Genomic DNA, 25,527 nt, shown 5'->3' on the forward strand with positions numbered 1-25,527 from the left:
TTGCTCCAATGTTCACATCCTCACTGCTGAGCCAGCTCTTGTTTTCAAGCACAGTCCTAAATGCATTGCAAGGACCAGCTGTCTGCAGTGATGCCCCGTTCCTTCCAGCTTGAAAGTCAGCTGCAACCAGCTTCCCCTTTTGAGCAACAAAACACTTGCACAAAGAGGTTACGTTACATTTTAATATTCACAACGCTCAGTTGCATGAAACTAGAGGGGAGGAAGAAGGGCCCTTTTCTGAAGATATCTTGACTCCATCTGGACCCATCACCTTCCATTACTCAATTGCCCTTGTGGGAATTCTCTGTGCCTTCCCCTATGCCATGCTCAGGCCTAAGATGTGAAAATAGCTTACGACAGTTCCTGCTGGCACGATATCGACTCTCTCCTAGAGGATGAATTAGCAGATGGGTCCATAGGAAGATGGCTGTACAAGAGAGCTAGACAACTGGAGTCTTTCCAATTCAGTAACTACAGCTCAAAAGACCAAAGATATAGAGATCCTCTAGGGTCAGAACCTCTTTTTGAGGGTAAAAATGGGGTCAAGGAAGATATCTGCTGCCTGTTGCATGTGGTTCTGAAAGGGTGGGCAGGCTAATTTATGTCTGCATGGGTGGTTTTACTATTCCCTGAAGTCCTGCTTTGCTTGCTTATTCCCCAGTCAACCCACTTTATTACTCCAGCAAAATAACCAAAATACCAAGGAGCTTTTGAAGTTAATATCATGTGCTCACAAGCATCTTCCATCATGCAGAACTAAAATTAAAACGTATATTTGGCCTCGCCTCACTCCCTGAAATTCATCGTGTGGAAACTTCCCTGTGTCATGTCAAGAGATTCCCAACAAGAGTGAAATAGAAGCTGCAAGCACAGCAGAAGGAGAACTGTTCTGCCAACAGCAGACTTCGATGCAAGGTCCAAGCTCTACCACTATGCCCATCCTAGCAGAACAGCTGACAAACTCATTGATGGAAGTTAAAAGCCTTTCTGGATATATCCATAGCAAGCTATAGATGCTGAAAGATTTCACCTACAGAACTCTAGATTTGCTTCAAATGCAATGCTAGGGAGGTACCCTACTCAGCAACGGTGGTTGGCATCTCTTAAAAAGGATGAGGATGGCCGAGGATGGATATTTCTGAAGCATACTGTAGTGGAATGGCAAATTTTTCACTGAAAGGCTTCAAAGCTAGATGACAGCCATTCCAGACTCAACCTAAGTACAATGCTTGAAACAACACAGCTGCCTTTAAGAGCATTCTTCCTCAATACGTGGAGATGGTCATCTTCCAACAAGCACATGGGAGGTGACAGCCAGGAGAAGACAGGTTTGACAATATCCAAGTAGCAAAAGGCATCTTTCAGTGAAAACCACTGCTGCAGGCCTCATACAAAATGGTTCACATTCTAGCTTTGCTACTGCGCTGCCACAGGAGAAGTTAAAACTGAAAGCTGGCAGAAAACTGGGGGGGGAAATCAGTATAAAGGTGAAGGAGAAGGTGGGAGCAAATGCAGTATTTAATAGCTAAAACACCATGACACGTGACAAGTTTTGGCATCCTTTAGTAAAAAGAGCTGCTGGGAGCCATCTGTGAAAGCATCTCTGCCTTCATGCATATCACTGACTTCTCACCCTATAGAGAGCTATTGGGTCAATACACAACATGGCTGTACCAGAGCAGAGCTAAATCCTGGTGCCCATGGTATGTCCAGCCTTAGGACTGCTCCACTCCAGCTGAGATGAGCCAATCTGTAAGAGAGACCATTGGGATAACCCTCAAGACAGTCAGTACTCTACTGTGAAAATCCCATTAAGCAGTCAGGCACCACTACAGCAAGTGAAGTCATTTCCAAGTTCTTACTGCAATCCCTAACAGTTTTCATTATTATTAACTTATTATTGTTAACAAATGACCTCTTTCTCCATGTGTTTGACAAATTTCTCTACATCTCTTTACACCAGGACCACAGAAAAAAAAACTGTGACCATCTTAGACACTGCCTGGCTAACGAAACACAGCTGCCTGCACTTAGGATGCATATTTTGGGGTTGAAATTGAGATGCAAACTGCTGCTAAAATAACCACAATAGAGGAGTTGTTGCTTTTACTTCTGAAATAGGGAGACACTTTCCATTTCTTCCCTCCCTGCCATCTAGTTGATTTTTCCAGCCTATAGAAATGAACAGGAATTGCATAACTGTGAGGAAGAATCATCTCCCCATCACAAAAATGCACATGTGCATCCCATTGCAGCTGGGTGAGTCACCAGTATCAACCTAAATCCACCAGCACAGCTCTGTGAGACATGCCTATAGGAAAACGAAGCAAGAGGATCAAGAACTAGAAAGCAAAATTGCAGGGCTGTCCAGGCTGTGATGAACGGGTGTTTTCCTCTACTCCACCACAGAATCCAATGGAGCATCTAAGGAGCCACCAAGACACACTAAAGGGCCCTCATCATGTGTGCAGAGCGTGTTGTGGGAAGAGAAACAAGAAACCTGACATCTGCTGCATGCAGTTAGGTCTGAATAATCAATGTAGTCAGGAGACTAAAATTATACCAACCAAGAAGGTGAAGATAACACCCCCTAGTGATGCCACAACAGTCTGTATAACACGTTGGCTCCTCTGCCTTCATGAGCTCTTAACTTCTGGAATGCGACTCTAGAAAAATTAATAATTTACTGGTGTATTTTTTCCATTGGTTCCAGTTTCACGGCATTCTTAGTGTGCTGTCGAAACACCCACTTCTTTAAAAATCATAGCACAGATCAGTAAGGATCATGCATAGAGGCACCAAAAGACGTTTTTCTGATGCAGGTGGTCAAATCGATACGACAAGAGGTAATGGCTTTAAACTGTGCCAGGTAAAGTTCAAGTTGAGAATCAGGAGAAATTTCTTCTCAGAAAGAGTGGTCAGGTATTGGAACAGGCTGCTCAGGGAGGTGGTAGAGTCACCATCTCACCGTCCTTGGAGTTATTCAAGAAATATGGAGATGTATCACTGAGGGACATGCTTTAGAGGGCATGGTGGGGATGGGTTGACGGTTGGACTAGATAATCTTAGAGGTCTTTCTTCTAACCTTAATGATTTCACTATCCAAAAACAGCTTCTTACTATGCCGTGGAAGCCCTCCCACAGCAGCAACACCAGGTGTCACAACATAACCCTACTGCAAAGCTGTAAAAATTCTTTGGAAAATGACTCGATCTTGTTGATACATCAGGTCCCGCACTGCTCCTGGATGATGCACACATATTACAGCCCCCACATCATGTTTCCAGCATTGGCTGTTTTTGCTGTTATGATTTCTCCTCACCTTGATACAGCTGGCAGCAACACAAGCAGGATGCAGAGTTTCAGGCCAGGGGAAGACAGCTCTCAAAGACAAAGATATCACTTCATTGCTGCAAGATCTTCAGAGTCAGTTATGCAATGCTTCAGACAACTCTAACATCATCCATGAATTTAAAAATGTACACAGACTTCAACACCCTCTACCAGTCTAAACGCATCATCTCCCATGCAACAGCCCCTCGTTCACACAAACCCAACTTAACACCATTAAGCAGGTTAGAAAGCTCCTATTTTCTACAGGATCAACTACATTCCAGCTGTTGGGCAAGATGAAGAAACTCCAGCTCAACAGTCAGGCTGACCAAAAAGCACATTACCACCTCCAAGCCTTTTTAAGACTTGCACAAGAATCATAGAATCGCCAGAGTTGGAAGACTTTGCCAAAGAGGAACAGCTCTTCCCCAGAAGGCATCAAGCGCTGCTATAGCTCTACAAGAGTGTTAGATAGTAACAGCAACAACAACAATAAACAAAGTCCGGGCTTACTTTTAAAACATATCTAGAGTTAATTTAAATTTCAATCTTTTGTGTTCACCTTTGAGGCTGGAAAAATCCACAACTTCATGAAAGGCACTGGGTGCCTTTCCACTCCACCTCCACCACTAGATGAATCTCTAGATCATCACTAGATGATCTTAAAGGTCCCTTCCAACCCAGACCATTCTATGATTCTATGATATGGCTTCATTTCCAAGCTTTGTTGTCTGAAATTCTTAAAATTGGGGCAGAAAAGAGGGAAAAGATGACATAGCTCTCCGCAAGCAGCTTCAGGATGTGAAAGGCATTTGTTTCTATTGCTCACATTTCAAATCCAAACCGAGAAGCTGACAAGACCTTTGGAAGTACCTTGTAACACCTCCCCATCACAACTGCTCTTCGCAAAGGAGAAGCAGCTTAAAACTGGCATTTATTTGGTAGACACTGCTGGATAATCTGCCGTCTTCCATAGAAAAATCAGTCATCCTTAATTCTGTGCTTTTATTTTCTATTAAAAGATATATAAAAAATTAAAAAACATTTATTAATTGATTCCTCTGGATACACCCCATAAATCCCCAGTTGTTTCAGAGCATCTTTAGGTGATATCAAAGAGCATGACAGCATTCTTCCAGGAGAAATTCAGGAGCTTTTCATTTGTGCCTGTTGATTTTTTAACAACATGGAGCAGGAATTCAAAACTCAGTATCAGTTGCATTCTAAAGGAAAGAATGAGGTGGAGAACAACCTGCATACAGGTTCAAGGCACCCGACTCAAGCCAAGGCTATGTGCCCAGATGTTCATTTCCTAACCTAAATCTGCCAGAAAGGTGCTCCATGAAGTGCTTTGAGATCTCTGGCTGTGCTACACAGTGTGAGTACCTTGAGCACAGGTAATCCAAAGCAAACCACTACAGGGAGCTAATGGCGCAGTCTATCTGAAAATAGACAGAAATCCCCACCAAAAAACATCTAAGTCGTCATGATAGAAAAATAAATCCCGGCAGATTGTTGCTAGCATTATATGAATCATCATGTTGTTATAGCAACTTCATATCTGCATCGAATCTAAAAACCAAGCACAGCTGAAATAATGTAACAGCATTAAGTAAAAATGATATATAACAAGATAAAAATGGATCGGCTTGATCTCCGAGGAGCACCCACACTTCTTTCTCACCCTCTTCCCTCCCTTTGAAAACATTGCTTTCCTGTATTTAAACAAAGATAAGAGACTTGGAGCTTATGGAGGAGAAGCAGAGCACTAACAAGGTTTAGAAATTAAAGGGGAATTTTTGAAATGAAAAAAAAAAAAATCCTTTAAATGAAACCCAGTGCAACTCTCAGTTATGACCACCAGAACAGCCCCAGCCAACAGATCCCACTGTTCCAACGTACTGCAAAATCCACTGCTTCAGATACTAAGGCACACTGCCATCCCTGCCTGCTCAGGAGCATTAGCCACAGAGATCCTGAGCAGAACTGAAGCAAGAAAGGAGATGCATAAGGTGTATTTCTTAAGAAATGTGAGTGGTTATTTTATTCTAAGAAGTGAAAAACATCACCAAGTTGTCTGCTTATGCAGTATGCATGCAAGGGCTTCACACCTCACCATCAAGGCATCACAAGTATCTCAGGGGTGCTGACCTCCTCCTCTTCGCTAAGGATGATGCCATCGTCTCAGAGGTTTGCAAAGGGAGACCAAAAAAAAAAAAAAAAAGGAAGAAGGATAATAGCTGGGAGATTTGCAAATTTTGCTCTTGAGGATTCAAGCAAATTAAAAACAAACAAAAACAACCCCGCAGCTTTAGTCCCAACAAAGTCCCATTAGTCTCAACAAGCGCACTAAAACATTTCCTGTAACTCAATTAATTAAAAGCTAATAAAAAGAAACAGTCTAACTACTTCTTTCAGAGTTCATGACAGCATAAGCATCACTCTGCCCCAGACAGGAGAACTGTTTTCTTTCTTCTCCTTTATTTTTTTTAAATGCATTTATTCATTAAAGTTCCCTCGTAGGCTGTGTAATGAGTCACTTCTCCCTGCTTCTCTAGGTAGTGCAAAGGATTTGAGAGTTAGGGGATTTAAACAGCACTGAGGCACTTGCAAAGCCTATTGGAAAAGCTTCTAATGGAGCCACAGCTCCAAAATCCCCCTTAGATGTATGGGCTCCAAAACCTCTTCAATATCACCATAGCTGTGCCAGGGCTTGAGCCTGGTTGTTAACTTGCTCGCATTCAGCACAAAAAAACTGCTTCCTTTCCTCTACCCAAAAATAACTCATCAAGCTTGTTTTCCTCCCCAGAAGAGTTTGAGAGGAGAAATACAGAGCTCTGAGAGCAAGCAGGATGGATGCTACTCCTCCCATGGATTTGGTAGCTCATGAATGTGATGGAACTACTTCTGCACCAGTGAAATACAGAAGGGGAGATCACAGAAGATGGTATTATCAACAGCTCGAGGCATTCTGTCTCTTACCCTTGCATTCAATAGCTGCAAGTCCCAAAGGTGAGAGAAACTCTCCATCAACACCAAATGGTGATGGAGCGTGCCCAAGCTGGTACATCCTAGCCTGGTTCCACTGTTGCTCTCAGGAACCCCTAAACTTTTCAGGACTTCCAAACTAGAACAACTCCCACTGCTCCAAGGCAAAGGTCAAAGGAAGCTTTGAAGAAGGTGTGACACTACTCTGAGTTGAGGCTGGACAACAGGAATAGGACACAAGTCAGCAAACTCTAGATTATGTTGAGTGCTAATGGATCAGGGCCAAGCTAACGTTCACCATGAAACCAACAGGAGAGACTGCCCAGCTGGGGCTGAGCTCACCAGCCCCATGGAGCTCAGTGATGAAATTATAAGCTATCAGGGGAAATACTCAGCTGGCCATCTCAATGCACCCTTAGAGATGGTGAGAGCAGAAAGGTTACTGCACAGGCCCACCATGAATTCATTTACGTATACTTAGACCTACCAACCAGTTCTTTTGATTGAGCACATGCACAGCACTTGCTATCCAAGGATGGCCTGCAAAAGCCCCAAGATGTGACATACAGCACAATGCACTATCCAACATAATGACTTGAAAAGCCACCTGTTAGCTCCCATATACTAAGAAGACAGAAGGCAGCAGATCATAAAGCTCTTGCTTTCCATTTGTTCAGTTCGTAGGGGCAAAAGATTTTTAGAGACCCCCACCACTTCTGCAGTAAAAACAAATAAGAGCAAATCATTGCCAAATCAGCACAACCTGAGCTCAGCTCCACTATCAGCAAGGCTTTCCATTAATGGTTCAGTCTTATCCATGTGCTGTGGTGGAGGAACTGGAATTGCTGTGTCGATGGCCATAATCGTTTGCCACGGTAGAGATCTTCCACCTTACCCAGAATCACAGAACAGCTTAGATTGGAAAGGACCTTTAAGATCATCTACGTTCAATCTCCAGCTATGGGCAGGGATGCCGCCCATCGGATAAGCTGCCCAAGGCTCCATCCAACCTGGCCTTGAACGCCTCCAGAGCTGGAGCATCCACAGCTTCTCTGGGCAGATTGCTCCAGTGCTTCACCATCCTCTGAGTATAGAATTTCTTCCTAACATCTAACCCAAATTTCTCCTCTTTTAGTTTAAAGCCATTCCCCCTTGTCCTATTATTATTAAGATGGTGTAATAAGTCAGCCCCCCGAGAAACAAGAAGCAACATGGTGTCTTTCACTTTTCTAGCATTTATTCTATCTGGGGGAAAAAAATAAAATAAAATAAAAAAAATCACAAAATATAAAATCTGAGGAAACAAACTGAAAACAGAACCTAGGAAAATAGGAAAACTTTTTTTTTTTTTTGCTTCCACCTAGACTCCTTCCAAAGGGTTCACATGCCAATCTAATAATAAAACTGTCATAAGGGTGATGTGATTTTAGTTTTCAAGCTGAAGGTTGCTAAGGGAAGCTGTTCCCAGCAGCAGCACTGCACAGCATTTGTTAAAGGCCTTTGCAGCACCAGACACTGATTTTTGAGTAGGAAGAATTTCACAATTTTCTTGAAAAGCCCCAGAAAAAGCTGCACTCCTGGAAAGAGATGGAAAAAAAATAAAAGGGGCAATCATTTAGAAACCTGTAGAAGTGTGGATGCAGAAAAGTAGAGGTTTAGGTATGTCATCAGGTAACCCCAACCCTGCAAGTTGGTGTGCATCAGCTGAGCTCCAGTTGCTGTATTTGCTCAGACGTGGGAGAAGTTAAAGACGATGCAGTGATCTCACAAAGAGCAGAAATAGGAACAGTTATTGTAATGCCTTTACATCAGTGCATTCAGCTGCGGGAAACAGTGCACCTAAATCCTCAGTTTGCCATAAAAATGAAGCATCACTTCCCTAGTGGCTTACCTGGCATGGGACAAGCTTTTTAGAATAAATAAGGTATACATACTGGGAGTTGCACAAAGCTGGTCAAATACAAATGACACCCTTAAAAGCAGCAAACAAGCAAACATAGCAGATATTTTCTGTATAAAATGGTGAGATTTAGGAGCCTGTTACAACCTGCAGGATTTACAGGGGAAATACAATAAGGAGGTTTACCAAGGACTTAACACAAGGACATAGCCATGAAGGAGCAGGAGAGGGAGATGGAATAGCTATTTACCTTTACACACTGTGCTGAAGATTATTGAATACAGATTTATAAAAGGCTTAATTCATATAGTCAATGCTTCCAGCCGTTATGTGCTTTAATTCTTTGCAGGTTAAGCAAAGCCCAGTGGGTAGATGAGATATATGGATAGAGGTGAATACTTAGGGAGAAAACAAGCTGCTATTCTGTAGGCATGTGTCTATATGGGGTTATGTCAATACAGATATACAAGTGCACTATTTAAAGGAGAATGCAATATATTAACAATCACAAAAATCAGGTGAAGACTAGCAAATGGTCCCCAGCACCCAGAAGTGAGGAAAGAGGCAGAAGCTGCCATACCCTGATTCTGGAGGGACTTCTGGGCTCCACATCCCCACTTCTAGCTTGATCATCATTTAACATGCTTACCATCACTTAGAGAATCTCAGAACCATTAAGGATGGGAAAGACCATTAAGATCGTCTAGTCCAATCATCAAACCATCCCCACCATACTCCCTAAGCCACATCACTCAGCGCCACATCTACCCTTTGAACACCTCCAGGGATGGTGACCCCACCACCTCCCTTAGCAGCCCGTTCTAATACTCCACCACTTTTTCTGAGAATAATTTTTTCCGAATATCCAACTTGACTTAATGGGATGTTTGAGACGAACAAAAGAAAGGATGAGGGTGAATCCCTCTATTCCCATAATTAATTTAAGGTGCTTAAAAATATACATGCCTTGGAGCTGTTGGTTCAGGCCCAGAGGAGGGCCGTGAAGATGATCAGAGGGCTGGAGCACCTCTCCCATGATGAAAGGCTGAAGGAGTTGGGATTGTTTGGAGAAGAGAAGGCTCTGGAGAGACTTCATTGTGATCTTCCAATACTTGAAAGGAGCTTACAAGCAGGAGGGGGAATGAATTTTTACACAGGTAGATAGGGATAGGACAAGCAGGAATGAATTCAAACTGAAAGAGGGGAGGTTTAGGTTGGATGTTAAGAAATTTTTTACTCAGAGGGTGGTGAGGCACTGGAACATGCTGCCCAGAGAAGCTGAGGATGCTCAATCCCTGGAGACATTTAAGGTCAGTTCCTGGGCAGCTTAGTGGCTGGCAATCCTGCCCAAGGCAAAGGTATTGGAACCAGATGATCTATAAGATCCCTTCCAACCCAGGCCATTCTATGATTCTATTGTAAAACCTCACAATAGCCATTTGAGAAAACAGGTTATTGTAAAAAAGAAGGAAATAAAAAACAATGTGGTTATTTACATATTCCCTGCTTGACCATTGTGGCTGCTTCATACACACTACCAATGAGCTCTGCTCCAGAACTGGACCACCTTTTCTATTGCAAACTGACAATGGGAGATGTTATTTTTACAAAAATACAGCCAATTACAGTGGAACCAATAAACCAGAAAGTCAAATCCATTGTGGCTTTCTGTTTGTAAGGTTTTCAGGGTATGTTTGCCTCTCTGTCTCCAAAGCACCACGGTTTCTCTCAGTTCTACCCAAGCGAGCCGCAGTAATTAACTCTCCTACAGAACGCACTCATCGGGATCCAAGGCTCAGGTGCTTCATTCAGAGTAAAGGATGGAACTGATGGGGTTAAGCCGAGCCCATAATGGCTAGGAAATGGCAAAATAAATTTAATTTACTGCTGCTCTACTTCAGGCAATTCCCCTGTTGCTACTTTAACTCGTCAATGAAGAAAAAACATCAGTATTATGTGTGTGTATATATATGCATACTTGTTTTTTTTTTAAAACTATGCGACACTGTTGTAGTTGTACAAAAATAAACCTTTTCACTTCACAAAGACACAAGACCTAGATATTACCTACAAGGTCTCATCAGATCAAGGAGGCAATTTTCAAAGGCTATCAGACCACCAGCGGCATCAGCACCAACATTAGCCAAGAAAAATGTCAGTACCCACTTCTACCATGGAAAGACTTTTCTCTCCCTTCAGCTATGAGGATACATCCTATTTTCTAAGGTTCGTTACTGATATGCTGTCTATATGGCTGAAGGAAATCTGGCTGATGACACGGGATTCTTCAGTTCAGCAGAGCATCTGCTTTACACAGAAAGCAGGGTAACCTGCTGATAACTGCCCGGTGTATGGCTAGGAATCAAAGAAAACAATACCACGCAACTGTGCAGAACAGACTGATACTTACAAAGATGTTAGGCAACACCCTCTAACCTACTCAGCATAGCCATCCTCACTGAGATGCTACTTCTTTAGTAATACAAAGAGCCTGTGGGCAAGATCTCATCCAGGCAGGTTCACATTCATGATTTTCTGTAATGCCAAAGCTTTTGGACTAAACTCAAACCACAATGGAATTTATTCATAGGTGCAACCTTAAAACATGAGATGGGAAACCAGTTTGAGTCCACTGTTTAGATGCACAAATGGGATGCTGGAGATGGGAGACTTCAACAGATCCAGACGAAATCTTGCATTTCACACAGAAGGTGGTGACACACTGGAACAGGTTGCCCAAGGAGGTTGTGGATGCCCCATCGCTGGAGGCATTCAAGGCCAGGCTGGATGTGGCTCTGGGCAGCCTGGTCCGGTGGTTGGCAACCCTGCCCATAGCAGGGGGTTTGAAACTCGATGATCATTATGATCCTTTTCAACCCAGGCCATTCTGTGATTCTATGATTCACTTGAATCACTTCTATGATTCATGCAGGTAAGCGAATGTGGCAACTGCCTGGATTTCAAGAAACATATAGATGTGGCACTTAAGGACACAGCTTAGAGGGCCATATTGGTGGTAGGTGGAAGGTTAGACTAGATTATCTCAGAGGTCTTTTCCAAACGTAATGATTCTGTGATACGAGAAAAAAACTGTGCCATGGAGCACAGAATCCTTTGCCAACAGAAATTTTGCCAGAAAATGCAAATAACTCTAAAAGAAACCTTTGTCAGCAAATGAGCATTTGTCTAAATGCCCACACACCCCAGATCTTTTCCTGATAATTCTTTACCAGCAACAATTCTGAGCCCACATCATGAAATCAAAAATAAACAGACTGAAATGAACCGATCACAACACCAGCCACCAGGAACACATCATCCAAGACAGATCATTACATTAATTGAACTACTTTGCTACAAGCAGACCATATTACCGCAGAAGACCTCACCATTAGACCAAGGCCCCAGGGCCAGCCCATCAACATCTGCCCAACCTTTGCATCTCAGTCTGCTCCCAACACTCTTCTTTCCTCATTGCTCCATTAATAAGTTCAGGGACATCCTTCCCAGCGGTATCAATGCCTTGTCAGCTAAAATTCAAATCAATCAAGCCCTGGAAGCAGATGCAGCAAATAACTCAATCACATTCATCATTTTAACTTACCCTATTGATGCATCAGGTCAACCTTGAAATCTCTATTCACATTATCAGCTTTTCTGATATTAAGATAATCACGCAGAAGACTGATTAGAAGTTTGTCATAATTTCGAAGCCTAAGAATTACCACATGGGAGCACTTTATCTATCTCATTACCCCTCTGACTACAGAGACTGCTTTCTTCCCCAGAAATTAGGACAAGGAATACTGTACTGAACAAGAAGCACTGCCAAAATAAAACTGAGCTCCTCCATTCAATCATGGGGCAGTAGGTACTGTACACACATTTCTGAACAAGCATGAAGCTCATTGTTTTTAAAAATGAATGTCTGCTGAAAATCTTTAAGAGACTTTCAAGCTCCCTTGAATTGCCTTTATTTTACCTAAACTGTATGGAGGACAATCTAATTCCTCCTGGCTGATTTGGAAAACGATGGAAAATAGCCGCCTAGGCACCATTCACTTCTCTCAGCTCTGCTTTGAATGGGACATGTGCAGAATATGTCTGCACTTTGGTAAGCTACAAAGTTCATGTCCTCACAGCCCATTCTCTGCTGTCCATCCATCTACAGACAGTCTTCAAGTCACAGTCATGGAATCACAGAACGGCCTGGATTGAAAAGGACCACAATAATCATCTATTCTCAACCTCCCTGCTATGTGCAGGATCGCCATCCACTAGACCAAGCTGCCCAGAGCCACATCCAGCCTGGCCTTGAATGCCTCCAGGGATGGGGCATCCACAATCTCCTTGGGCAACCTGTTCCAGTGCATCACAACACTGCGTGGAAAAACTTCCACCTAATATCTAACCTGAACCTCCCCTGTATTTGTTTAAAACCATTCCTTCTTGTCGTGTCCATCACTGTCCATCATCATAAACAGTCACTGTCACATAATTCAACAGTCATATCTAACAAAATTCAACAGAAAAAGAAAAGGGAAAAATATCTAATTTTTATCATCTTAAAGTCAACTGTTCACCTCCAACTAGCTATTTTTCTTCCTACAACAAATAAAATGCAGCAACATTTTGTTATTTATGGAAACAGACGTTTTCTCCAGCGGGTATGCAGAGGGAAACAATTTGTATCCAGATTTTAGGATTATTTAAAGAGAAAGGGAAAAAACGTAAGGACAAACTAATCAAATAGCCCTATTTGGGGAAAAAAAAAACAACAAATATTTTAACTGAAGCTTACCACTTCCAATAGCAGCTATCAAGAACGCAGATATAATCATTTATTTATCTCACACGCAGCAAGAAGGCTTCACAAAACAAGAAAAAAAATCACAAGGGATGTAGCCCAACAACAGTCTTCTCCATTAACTCAAGAACAATGTTCTACTGAATATTTCAAGCGCAATTACACTGTAACAAAATGGCACCATGCCACAAAGTCCTATAAATTATTCTCTCTCAATACTTCCCTTCCAAGCAAATTTGCCAGGAGGCTGAATAAATAAAGTGCTCTGAGATCAAAGGATGAAAGGCACTGAAGAAACGCTGAGGATCCTTCAAATTACCATGTTTGTTTGAAAGCAGAAAAAAATACCTTAGTAGCTGGTGTCACGACTTCCAACTGGGATCTGGCCATTTGGCCAAGCCCACTGCCTGTTATTGGAACATAGGAACGACTTCTCATTCTAATCAGTAAATATACAGATAGTCACCTGCAAATAACTAGGAATTATCACGCCAGTGAGATGCTTTCTGCAGAAGAATACAACTACTGTTCCAAACAATGACAGCCCTCTCTCCATGTTGTGACTCCAACACAGCTAATTCTCCTGGCTCTATTTCAGAACTACCAACACGAGAAAACCTTCTACTGAGTTTCTTTAATGTCAGGGGGGTTGAAACTAGATGATCTTTGAGGTCCTTTTCAACCCAGGCCATTCTATGATTCTATGATGCAGATAAAGCATGGCAAGCAGCAGAGAAGCAAGCTAAAAACAGGGTGATGCACAAGCTCCAGAAGGCTCCAGGTCCCATGGCTATGACAGCGATGCTTCCATCAAGAGTCCCAAATGTCTTTTCTCAGGTCATGACTTCAGCATTTAAGGCTCCAAATGCTAATTAACCAACCGCTTGAACATGCAAACTGACTCTTTCCTCTTAAGCAAAGCATTTGTGAAATTTGTTTTCATATTACCAAGAATTAGTAACGCCAAGCTCAATAAATGCAAAGTGATGCACGATGGAGAAGAAGTGTTACAACACACACGCTCTTTTCACAGAATGAAGCTAACAAAAAGGAACTGCATGTCACAACTGGCACCTAAACAGTAACTTTGCCCAAGGCTGCTACTCACTGGAAAGCAATAGATTGTATAGGAAAGGAGAGAATAATTGAGGGATTATTATAATGTTATTAGGTAAAATTAGCAGTGCTGCCTCATTAGGAGCTTGTTCTTTTTAAAACAGAAGGAGATATAAAAAACTAAAGATGAGAGACAAACAAAAAAACACTTCTCATGTATGGTGATGGAGAAGAAGGAAGGAGACATACTGAAGAGATGAATTCTATTTAGAAAAGAGACTGACATCAAACACAGCAAAGAAGCCCCCAGTAAGAAAGTTTAGGGCAGACAGATGTGGAACCTCTTTCCCTCCTCCTGAATATCATCAAAATCAGTTTTCTCCCATGGAAAAAATATCAGGGTATTTGAGACATAAGTGACGTTTTTAAGTAATTAAACTGTAGTACAGGATGTAAGGACCAAGAACACAGGCCCCCAAAGGACAGTGAAGACTTACAAGGCGAGACAACATTGTCATAACTAAGTTGTAGCAAATGCTTAAGACAGGCTTAATAGTTAACCATCAGGAAATTGGGAAAACATTGTCCCAGTATTAACCTATCAGAGCACTACTTCCTCTTCTTCTGAGCACGATGGTCACAGTCCAAAAGAGAGACTCTGGAGCTAAATGAACCCAATGTGTCACTAGCCAATACCTAGACTGCTTATAATTAAAGGCATCATTAAGCCTTCAGAAGGCCAGATGCTAATCCATGTCAAAGTTACACAGCTGAATTTGTTCCAAGAGATATAACACACCCTAAAGGGATGTATTTTTATGTAAGCTTTTTCTGTACCCTACAATCTTAAGATCATTCAAGATGCTTTTGCACCATTTTTAAAAGCAAAGATTTTCCTCAGTTATCTGCCAGCGAATTTAAGATGGAGGAAGTGGGAAAAAAAAGAAGAAAAAGCCCATCTAATCACTGATACAGAGGGAAAGTTAATAAATAATATTCTCATTTACACGTCAAAGCAAATATCTTCTTCTGTATTTCTCATTTTTGGGGAGTGAAGGGGAAGGTAATATTCCAAGCTTCTTTTTTACATGCTTATTTTACCAGGGTCAGAACGGCCAAGCGACTGTAAATTCCTGCAGATTGATAAATACCACAAGCATAGTTCATCCATTCTTGAGAAAGTTTTTTATAAGCAATGCAGAAGGATTATTAAGTATCACGAAAAGGGCTCTCGCACAACGTGGTCTGCGTAACAGAACACCATGGATTATCTTTTTGGCGAAGACACTAATTGTGTTTTCCCCTCTGCATTTAAGGGAGGATGGGGGGGAGAAGGGAACAAACTACAGATCAACTCAGAAACAACCAAGATACTAAAAATATTACCATCAAAACACATGAGGGTCAGAAAATAAATTCTTAGCTGCCTTCTCAGTATAATGCAAAAAAGCAAGTCTATTCTTAAGTATTCAGCAAGGCCAGTGAGTTTGGGAAAGAGACAGATGGGAGAATATGTAGGAAAGTATGTTCCCAAGTACTTCCACAAATAGGCTACCAAAAGTTGATGAGATGCTGCCTCACAAGAGATGCACAAGTCATAGGAGATCAGAAAGAGATAGAAAAGTACTACTTGTTCCATGGCACCACCTCCAGTTGCTTATCCTTTAGTTTCCGTTATTTGCAAATGAAATGGCCACCCATGCTCATAGAGTGACAGATACCAGTTTATCAGCCTTCCCCAGCAATATGGTGATGATCACCAGAAAGAACTGCAGTGGTGGTTCTTCATCAATGGATCATGCTTACTTTCCCATCTATGAGTCCCATTCTTCAGTTACTTCTGCCGCTCCTGTAACACAAAGCTCTTACTGGCCAGCCAAAGCCTAATTGGGAAACTGGGAAATTAACTGTGTCAGAAGATGAAAGACACATATGCAGGAAATCAGGAATCTTCTGCTCTTCAGAAGATGGAGCACTGAGAGCAGATGGAAATCATCCTTTTGAGGCTCATGATACAGATGCTGGTGATGGGTTGATGGTTCAACTAGATGACCTTAGTGGCCATTCCAACTTTAATAGTTCTATGAAACAGGTAATTCAATTGAACCAGTTAACTGATTATGCAACCGTAATTCAAAATTAAACCTAAATGATCCACTGCAAAAACTTGCCTTTTTATTTTCAACATTTCTGACATCCAATGCACAGCCTTATTCACAGTCAAATCAGAGTAAAATTAGTTACTGCCAACACAGCTGGATCCCAACAGTCCTTCTACTAAAGGTCAGTGTAAAAATTAAGGGAGTGACAGAGATTACTAAGAGAAATACAGCAACACAGCTGCACGTTTTCCAACCAAAAGTCATCTCATAGAGACGGAAATAACCCAGGTGCAGAAGAATGCAACAGTGCAATCACAGCTAGTCACAGAATCACAGAATCACCATGGTTGGAAAAGACCTCCAAGACCATCTAGTCCAACCGTTCACATACCACCATTTTCCCACTAAACCATGTCCCTCTGTACAACTAAAAGTTTCTTGAATACGTCCAGAGGCAGTGACTCAACCAACTCCCTGGGCAGCTCATTCTAGCATGTTTGCCCTTCCAGAGGAAAAATTTTTCCTAACATCCAACCTGAATCTCCCCCTGAATCTCTTCCACACAGTCTTCCAGCCATTCTGCCCCAAGCCTGTAGCACTGCCTAGGGTTGTTGTGGCAAAAGTGCAGGACCTGGCACTTGGTCATGTTGAACTTCATCCCACTGGCCTCAGCCCAGCGATCCAGCCTGTCCAGATTTCTCTGAAGGGCCATCCTACCCCATGCAGATCAACACTTCCTCCCAGCTTGATGTCATCTGGGAACTTACTGAGGGTATGCTCAATTCCCTTGTCTAGGCAATCACTGAAGATTGAACAGGATAGGCTCCAATACCAACCGCTGGGGAACAACACTTGTGACCAGTCGCCAGCTGGATTTAACTCAATTCACCACAGTTATTGCATGCACAATTATTGCATTATTGCAATGAACCTAAATTGGCATTTCCAGTTGTCAGATGAACAAATCAGCTGAAATAAGCATATTTGCCTACAGTTCCTGAAGAGGTAGGTAACAGAGTGCAGAGAGACCTATCCAAGGCTTAGGTGAAAAGGAACTAAAAAAAAAAAAGTTACTGTTTTTCATATATTTTGCAAGTCAAAGCATTGCATGCTCTCCAGTTTCCATGAGTTGTATTTATTTATGACCGTTCTTAATTCAAGAAGCAAACTAGAAATGATAACGCATGATCTTTCTGCAAAATGAAACCGAGATGGATGAAGGGTGAGAGGTATAATTTAAGACAGTATATATTTTTCAGTGTACCAAAATGCTGCATTCAGGCTGCAAGAAAGGTCGCTAGTAAATTGAAGTCAGCAGAAGGTAACATAAGAGTTTACAAATAACATCTCAAAAGAGGAAGGAGATCATTTGGGCACCCAGAGAAAAGAACAAGCAGAGAGTATACATGATCCCTCCTCTCCTCAGGCATGTGTGAGCACAGTCATCTTCAGAGGCTCACAAGATCCTGAGATGAAGCATCTGAGACTTGCATTGGTGCCATCCGTAGTAGCACCTGTTGTGACATCTCCTCACCAAAGCCATGCATACAATGACAGAGAAACAGGTTTGAGTCATCGCCTTTCTCCCAACTGACTCACTCCTTTTAATGTAGAAGTGTCAGCAGCCAGGATCCTCCTTCAAAGAGTAGAGATGATCGCTTCCCTGAGCTGGCTGGGTTAAGCTCTCAGCCTTTTTGTAAATGCTACAGGAGATAAAGTGAAGAGCTCACTCCTTTCCCTCTGAATGCTAAAATCTGATGACAACACAGTTTCTCAAGTAAATAAGAAATTCTTACGTGCTCTTGTTGGAAGAATGGAGGTCTACACTGCACATCATCAACAGACAACCAAGGGACAGCACCGTGTCACTCCTCAATGTCTTCACTGCTTTCCTTGTCAGCTCAAAGTCCAGCTGAGAGAAACATGCTGAGGGCAGGCTGAGTCTCTATTTTCCAATGTGGATCACCAACATACACAGTCTTACCACCAAACAGTCACCAATCCAACATCCCTGGGCAGCCTGATCTAGTGGCTGGCAACTCTGCCCACAACAGGAGAGCTTGAACTAGATGATCTTTGAGGTCCCTCCAACCTAACCTATTCCATGATTTTATGACAGTTACCATGACCTCACAGAGGTGCTACTCTGCATACTTGGGTTCTCTGGGACTATAATTTCCTTGGTTAAGGGTCCAGGGGAGGACAAAGGATACACTGAGGTGACACAGCATGGAACTGTGACAGGAGAAGGTCAGGCTGGGTGTTATGAAAAGGCTCCTCACCAGAAGGTGGTGGGCATGGAGCAGGCACCCCACAGCACTGGCATGGCCTCAAGCTGCTGGAGCTCATGAGCATTTGGATAACACTCTCGGACATAGGGTTTGGATATTGGTTAGTCCTGTGTGGAGCCAGGAATTGGTCTCAGTGATCCTTATAGGTCACCTCTAACTCAGGATATGCTGTGACTCCAAGATCCTTGCTCTTATCTCTTACAAAACTCCCTCTTCCACAATGACTCCACTCTCTTGTTCTATAACAACATATATCCATGGATGCTTTGCCACTACGGCTTCCATTCCCATCCACTTCTCAAATCCCTCTCCAAAGTATCCTCCCAAGTACCAGACAAGCAGCAAGCAGCAGAGATGAATAATCTAGACCTATACACTTACTGACTGGTTTACTGGATGCACTAACCGTTCAACTGAATGATCCTGCAAAAAATAGGTAATTGCTGAATTTCTTCTGTTTTCCTTGTGGACATTGAGATATTAAGCTCTTATGTGCTTCGTGAACAAGTTCACTGATGGTTGGGTGGAGGAGAAAAGCCCAGATCAGTGATCTGTACTCTTCTCTCTGATGTGATTAACTCAGCCAACCTACTAAAGTGGAAAAAGCATAAAGTCACCAACAGGAGAAAGCCTTAAAGGAAGTGAGAGACTTCAGACTATCAAAAGATAAATTCCACTTCTGAAAACAACCTAACAGTGCTCATTTGTTCTCACTTTCATACCCTGGACCCACACGCTGTGTTTGTATTTAATTTTCTGGTTCACCAAGTAGAAAAATAACCCATTCCTCAGGCTTCTCCTTTTATTCATGCACTTGGTCAGAACCAAGCTGAACATGCTGATATGTCATTAAAGGTTTCAGGTACTCCTAGTTCTGGTTTGCACTCACAGTATGCCAAAGCATCAATAATGGACACTCCACTCTCTACACCATGGACAATGGCACTGCCCAGAAGAATTTATCTTTGGTACCACATGCCAAACAAGGTCCCATCATACCAACCAAGGTCATTCCACGCTCTGATGGCTCACGCTTTCTCTTCAGCTATGGATGCAGGCAAGATTAATCAAACCCACAGAGTTAAAAATCTTAGGATCACAGAATCCTTTCAGTTGGAAAGGGACCCTTAAAGGCCATCTAGTCCAACTCCCCTGCGATAAACAGGGACACCTACAGGTAGATCAGGGAGCTCAGAGCCCCATCTGGTCTGACCTTGAATGGTGGTTGGGGCATCCACCACCTCTCTGGGCAACCTGTGCCAGTGCCTCACCACCCTTAGCGTAAAAAATTTCTTACCGTCATATCCAATCTAAATCTCCCTTCTTTTAATATGAAACCATTTCCCTTTCTTCTATCACAACAGGCCCTGCTAAAAAGTCTGCCCCCATTTTTCTTATAGCCCCCCTCCAGATACTAAAATCCTTCTTCATCTCATCTAGCCAAACACCAAGTGCTTTTTTTTTTTTTATTGGTAGAGTTTCGTTTTGAATGAATCAGAATATGGAATTGGCTCACCACACAGACACATGGATGCCAAAACTGGCAATTAATAGAGGGTGAAGGCAAGGGAAGCATTAAAAAATAAAAAATAAAAATTACCAAAAAAAAAAAAGAAAAAAGAAAGAAAGAAAGAAAGAAATCTTGACTTATACTGGCTTAAAGTGACATGAAACGACATCTTCGGGTTGCAGCTCCAGGATGCATTAGCTTTGACAAGGGAGGTAAGTTAGGACCTTCCCACACTGCTCCTTCCCTGCCCCACACCACGCTTGGCTCTCCACTCTCCCTCTAATACAGCAGCCAGCAGCTCATGCTGTAAATCAGATCAATGAAACATTCAGTTAAAAATAACAGCCAAAACCTCCTCCATTGCAGGAGCGCCTTTAGTATAATAAATGATGAAAGCATGTTGCTAAAAAAAGCAAGCTGAGCTGAGAGAGATTTCTGAAGAGAAGGTGGCAAGAGCAGCACCAAGCCCAGCCAGCAGAAAAGGGACAGACAGAGAATCAAACTGAAATCAAACCTCTTGCTGAGGCCCCACACATCCATAGGAGGGATGAACTGATTCATACTGACCTGCAGCGCAGTAGTGCGTCCCAGATACACACCAAAACCTTTGCTGTTTCCCAGCAGAACCATGACTAAACACCAAATTAAATTAATAATGACTCCACATTAACTGTTCAGTGTCAGTAACCATGACAGTTCAACGTCCTGCTCCCACCAGGATAGTGCTGTGGGTCCACTATCGGGGTTGGGATGCTCCAAGCTCTTCCAGGTGACCAGAACAACCCTGATATATAACCCAGCACCTTTACAAAGTGGTCATCTGGCTTGAAGAGGACGTTACCTGGCCATTCTAGCTCCGCATGGACAAGTCACAAGAGCAAGACATCCCGGAGAAACTACTATTGTCCCACTGGGATAAAGCCCTTGTGCATCTCATGCGTTATTTATGCATCACAGTTGAGAAAAAAGGTTTTTTACAACCATTTTTATGATGCTGGGAAACATGAGGGCTTTTTGGTGTTTGGGGTTTTTCTGTAATTTTTTTTTCCTCTTGTTTCTGCAACATCTGTGGCCAGCTCTCAGCTTCACCACACATGCAAATGTGTGGCCATGCGTACCTCTAGGACACGTGCTGCAGCCTCACAGCTGCTTCCCATCCCATTTCAATCTCAGCTGTTTCCAATGCCAAGATGCAAACCTGCTACTGTAGCTGCAGCTTTAAATGCCTTTTACAAACATGTAATTCACTCTGTATCCCATTTTACTTTCCAAACAGCAGCAATACCAAGTTTACTGAACTGGCTAACACACGAGGACACAACAATGACTCCATCACCTTCCATGAAGTGGTTTGGAATGATGCACTGTTGGCCTCTTGGCTTTCAGGCTTTTGTTAATTCTCACAATGGAAGCCACAGACCTCCCATATTCAAATCAAACTCAATATTAAAAAAGAGAGAGATTTAAAAATACATTAAAAATGCACTCAAGGTATGTCATGCAGCGTATTTCAAACAAATGCTATTGAAAGCTATTTCAGTAAAGGGTTTCCGCTTACTTTCAGCATTCACACAACTAAAAAGTTTAATCTCTTCCAAATATTTTAACTTAATTGCACAGAGAAATTCACCAGCACAGGACACTGCCAACAACCTTGCAGTACATATCTCTGCAGTCTTGCCAGGCTACAGACTCCCTAAAGCCACCCTTCTGAAACACAAGACTTCCTGTGGACCTACTCCTCAGAAAGACTCCATTTGGCCTTTGCTTCCACCCTTCTAACAGCGTGAATTCATCAATGCACAAATTAAATTCAAGCTACCCAAGCTGGGAACCACCTTTCTTTTCCAGAGATTGCACAGCTTCTACCTTGCAGTATCTTATATCCTACAGCTTACACTCAGTGGCTACCGGCTAGACCTTCAATAGGAGGACATATATTTGTACAGCTCTACTCATTCTACGTGCAAGTAAGAGCTTTCCAATCAGATATTAGTGTTTAGTCTCTTCTCCATCATTCCTACAGCATGCTGCCATACATCTATCTCCATCAGGTTCTTGCTTCACCTCACCATGAGGAGTACGGCTCATTATTTTGGGGACAGCTTCCAGGCACAGTCTCTCAGCTGACTCTTACAGACCATTGCTGTGCCAAGTCCAGATACTGCCAGAAATTGCATGCACTGAAAGAAAAACCATGCACATAACCCACCTTTTGTCTAAAAGTGGTCACAAATAGGTAGGTGGATGGCTGGACTAGATGATCACAGAGGTCTTTTCCAACCTTAATGATTCTATGATTCTAACAGTGAACAAGATGTGATATACACTATATTTTAGTTGACATGTGACTCTGTCAGAGCCAAAGAAAGGTGATTCCAATCCATAACATTCCTGACTCACCAAGCAGGTACAGACTAAAGAACCTCAGACCCCAAACCTAGAAGGTATTAAGTGTAACACAACATCAAATTGCTCAATTTGCTTCATATTAAACAGACAAGAGGGATGTGCTGATGCTGTAGCAGTTCTCAGCAATTCAGGCAATCTGTATTGAATTGCCAGGTTTGCACAAACTCTGTAATGTAGTATTGTGTATCTGGGAGGAAGAGAGACAAGGCATGCTCAGCACCTGCCTCCAAAGCATCCTATTGCTGGAAAATGAAAAGAATCTTAGTTTAATGGGGTGTTATTCTGATTCAGTATAGCACAGCAAGAAATGGATTTGCATCATTTAGTTTTTAACCCTCCAGTAGATTAAATTAGAAAAAAAAAATCACAAACATAACAAGATACAACAGCAATTATGAAGAGGGTGGCAAGAAATTGGCGCTACATTTATCACGGGACCAGTTGGGGAGTTCCCCCGAACCAGCTCATACCATTGATGAAGGCGTTTCTTTCCATCAGCCTGCTGCAGTACGCAGATAAACCACAGCTGCACTGCGTGCACAAACTGTGCTTAGATACATAAATCTTAACAAAGTGGCTCTTATTTTGAGGCAAAACCAGAAAGAATTGTAAGATTTGCTTCTCCACCCTCTTCTCAATCGTCTGAAAGATCAATTGAAATGATTTTGCATAAAACAGGCGAAGATAAGCGCTCTCCAAAATAAATAAATAAATAGCTTTTAATATGATTTCCATAGGAGATGAGCATAGCTGTTTAAAGATTCACAAAGTAAAACATGAAGAAAAGGTTTAACCATCCATTTAAGAAGAAATCAAATACTTTTCTGAAGCCTTTCAAACTTTCAAAGTTTTGAGTGCTCAAATACAAATATTACTAACACGCCACAACAAGCCTAACTGTTTCCCCTCACACAAGAATACTGTGAGTCCCTCCTCTGCATACACACATTTGCTGTTTTCACTGCTCTTCTATTTGCAAAGGTTTGAAAAAGAAACTACAAGAAGACCTGTGGTGATTTTAACACATTCCTTCCCTTCTGAAAAACTCATCTTGATATCAGGAATTACACTGCAACACTGTGAAACCATGGAACACCAGCATAAGACCTCTGCATGCTGACCGTCAACATGACTCACAGGAATAAGTCTTGGCATTGCAAGGGCATCTCTGAGCATAAATGGTTCCCTATTTACCAAGCTTAATGGGAATTGGATGAAAGGGTTGAAGGATTATCACACCAAGCAATCTGAAGACCTACTTTCTGCTTCCTAGTATTGCTCCATATGATTCCTTGCAAGGCATGGAACCATTCCCATCAGAAATATTTCATAGGATCAAAGAATCGTTCAAGTTGGAAGGGATCCTTAAAGACCATCTAATCTAACTCCCCTGCAATGAACAGAGACATCTACAGCTACACCAGGGTGCTCAGAGCCCCATCCAGCCTGATCTTGAACACCTCCAGGGATGAAGCATTCACAACCTCTCTGGGCAACCTGTTCCAGGGCCTCATCAACCTCACTGAAAAAGACATTTTATTTATATCCTGTCTAAATCTCTCCTCTCTTCGTTTGAAACTGTTTCCCCTTGTCTTATCATAACAGACCCTGCTTAAAGAATCTGTCCCCTTCTTATAGCTCCACTTTAGATACTGAAAGGCCACTCTCAGGTCTCCCTGGAGACTTCTTTTCTCCAGGCTGAAGAGCACCAGTTCTCTCAGCCCGTCCTCAGAGGGGAGGTGTTCCATCCCTTGGATCACTTCTGTGACCCCTCCTCTGGACATGCTTCAAAAGGTCCATGTCTCTCCTGTACTGAGGGCTCCACTTCTGGACGTAGTACTGCAGGTGAGAGAGCAGCAAAGCATTATACCATCATGCCATGATCAACACAGAAGACCTCTCCAAGACCAAGTCACTGGACAGCAGTTTTGAGGAATTATCTCTCCTTACTCCCAAAGTGGAGTGCTTGAGCATTCTTCCACTTTACTCAGGCAATGTCAAGTCATCAGGCTGACTTCCAGCAATGTGCTCTGAAAAGGAAATCTCAGCACTGGGCAAAGCTGTGATAACCTACAATAATCTTCATCACACCGAAGTGCAGGACAGCTGGTAGGAAAGAGAAACCACTGCTCTACTCAGTTGAAATTGGAAAAAAAATATTGCAGTATTAAAAAAAAAAAAATAGAACGCAAATTCAAAAGCTACAAGGTGAGTAATTCATCTGGACAACACACATTGCCAATATTCAGTGTGAATTGCTTAAGTTGAAGGTTCACAGTTTAATCAGAACCATTGGGAAAAAAAATAAACGGAAATGCTAAGGTCAGAAGCACACAGTTTATCTTGAGTAAACAAAATAGGTTTCTCAGTAAGGGACTTCTATTTGAAATTAAAAAAAAAAAAAAACATGCTGCAGTTTGTCCACTGTCCAGTAAGGGGAGTTGGTGCCTAGAGCTTCAAGTCAACCGCGCATATGCAGTTTTGGGTGGAGAAAATGCAAATAAACTGTTCTGAGGCACTGACATTTAGACCATGCTGTTAGTTGCCAGAAGATGAGAGAGGCAGATAGACGTATTCAGAAAACCCACTAAGCCAAAGGGCTGGAAAAGGGAAAGGAACCAAGAGAAAATGCAGTAGAAGAAAGGCATGGTTTTTCTTGGCAATGGGTCTTCATCTCCCTGTGAGGTTTGATGGAGAGTATGTAAAGGTCATCCTTCTGGAAGCAGAAAGGCAAAGGGCAAATGATATCCTAAGCTCCATCTTGACTTGATAAGAAGAGAGAAATCTGAATGCATTTCTGAATATGATACTGCTGTGGTAGCACAGAATCACAGAATGGATGAGGCTGGAATGGATAGCTTGTGATCATCCAATTCCTCCTGCAGCCTCGAGGAGACGTGGAGGAGGATACCACATGCCTTGGGGAAGACAGTGGAGGAACAGCAAGAGGTACTCAGACTACTCACCAAGTCCCACTGCTAGAAACATAAACAGAGAAAAATAATACAAAAAGCAGTGCTCAAACCCTCTTGCAAGGGGTGGGATTTAATAATATCGTATGGTATCTAAAAGAAAATGTCAGCAGTAGGAACTCATTAAGCATTGTATAGGGAAAAGCAGCAAAAATC

The 25,527-nt window shown here is 42.3% G+C and overlaps 1 protein-coding gene across 15 annotated transcripts in view; it reads right to left on the reverse strand.

Moving 5' to 3' along the window:
* TSNARE1 (t-SNARE domain containing 1) overlaps positions 1–25,527 on the reverse strand; it is a 483,485-nt gene that overhangs the window by 437,316 nt on the left and 20,642 nt on the right. Inside the window, exon 1 of one of the 15 annotated variants that reach the window (XM_025148189.2) lies at positions 17,983–18,253. The exons of 13 other annotated variants lie outside the window; for them this stretch is intronic. The gene's annotated coding sequence lies outside the window, so the exon portion shown is untranslated. Of the gene's footprint in view, positions 1–17,982; positions 18,254–25,527 lie in introns of those variants that run through there. One more of the 15 variants, XM_040694992.1, reaches the window with a different exon arrangement.

The sequence above is a fragment of the Gallus gallus genome, chromosome 2 (genome assembly GCF_016699485.2).
Source record: "Gallus gallus isolate bGalGal1 chromosome 2, bGalGal1.mat.broiler.GRCg7b, whole genome shotgun sequence".
Classification (NCBI taxonomy): Eukaryota; Metazoa; Chordata; class Aves; order Galliformes; family Phasianidae; genus Gallus; species Gallus gallus.